Source organism: Nanorana parkeri, unplaced genomic scaffold (assembly GCF_000935625.1).
Source record: "Nanorana parkeri isolate BGI_ZX_2015 unplaced genomic scaffold, ASM93562v1 scaffold2364, whole genome shotgun sequence".
Classification (NCBI taxonomy): Eukaryota; Metazoa; Chordata; class Amphibia; order Anura; family Dicroglossidae; genus Nanorana; species Nanorana parkeri.
Genome location: NW_017308632.1, coordinates 118,037 through 119,203, shown reverse-complemented (window position 1 = coordinate 119,203; position 1,167 = coordinate 118,037). Strand labels below are relative to the sequence as shown.

The 1,167-nt window shown below is 45.5% G+C and overlaps 1 long non-coding RNA gene across 2 annotated transcripts in view; it reads left to right on the top strand.

The window, feature by feature from the left end:
* Positions 1-870, top strand: part of LOC108801516 — a 5,984-nt gene extending 5,114 nt beyond the window's left edge. For both annotated transcript variants that reach the window (XR_001942151.1, XR_001942152.1), the window contains exons 2-3: positions 672-722; positions 808-870. This is a non-coding gene — a long non-coding RNA (uncharacterized LOC108801516). The remainder of the gene's footprint in view (positions 1-671; positions 723-807) is intronic.
* The last annotated feature ends 297 nt before the right edge of the window (positions 871-1,167 follow it).

Sequence of the window (1,167 nt, the reverse complement as noted above, 5' to 3'; positions counted from 1 at the left end):
ACATATAGAACACAATTAAAGCCCCCCGTACCATCTGCACCGGATGTCTCGGTGTAGGGGACCGTCTACCTCCTTGCTCTCTACTCCTTGATACCCAGGGTCCGGACCTGATAAGCCCCCCCTAAGATGCTCCTTTTCATGTCATCTTAGGTCCTATTCACTATAAACTGGACAGCACTACCCTCTTTATACGCCTATAATGATCTTTGACGCTTGTTTCGTTGATTGGTTTTACAGTTTGCAGGGCGCTGCACAATGTTATGACTGCACACTTTCAATTTGTGTTCCTTGTTGCTGGGCTTGCATGCCCTATTTCTGTTCTCTTATTGATTGTAACCTTTATGTGAAAACAAAAATTATATAAACCAAATAAAACCTTTGTGAAAGAACACAAGAAAAGCATCATAAATCCCATTGCAACACCTTAAATTGGAGCAGAGGGTAGTAACACTTCTAGAAGTATTATAGAGATGGTGGCCAGGATCTGCACAGCCTGTTAATGAGCCTCGTTATCAATGGATAAATGTCATCCACAGTACTCAGCGGGAAAACCAGAGACTTTTATTGCAGCGCTTTTGTAAATCGTCGTGAACAGTTCATGAAAAGTTTCAAGCAAATACACATCCTCGGCTGTTTTTTTCTTTTTACCTACAAAGACCGATTTCTTTCAGGTCCCGGTCTCACAATGGCACCGGTGGGGCTCTTCATATACTTTCAATCAGGTATTTATGATCCGATGTTAAAGTTCCGTCTATAGATCACCCGGTAAGTCATAAATGTAATCCCACAACACATCCTTTCTTCCAGCTCACACTCCAATGCATAAGAGACGGAAAAAATTGCTGCCGCCCCCCATGCCGTGCATTAAAGGTGAGCCCTGCGTAGCACAATGTACTGTGGGGGGGGGCGGGGGGGAAACTGCATTTATTATATGTAACCAAGGCCGGGCCAAGGGGTAGGCAGAGGAGGCGGCCACTTTGGGCGTTTCTGCAAGAGGGGCACAGAAAGGGCCGGTGTTCTATCAAAGTTTGTGACTGCGTTAGAATGTGTGACCGGTCACGTGGTCACACATTTTAACATAATCCTGCCCAGTTTTTCGGCGGTGGAATGTGTGACCGGAAAAAAGGAGAAGAATTCCAACGCTTTGTCAGCTGTTCCCGGGGCAGA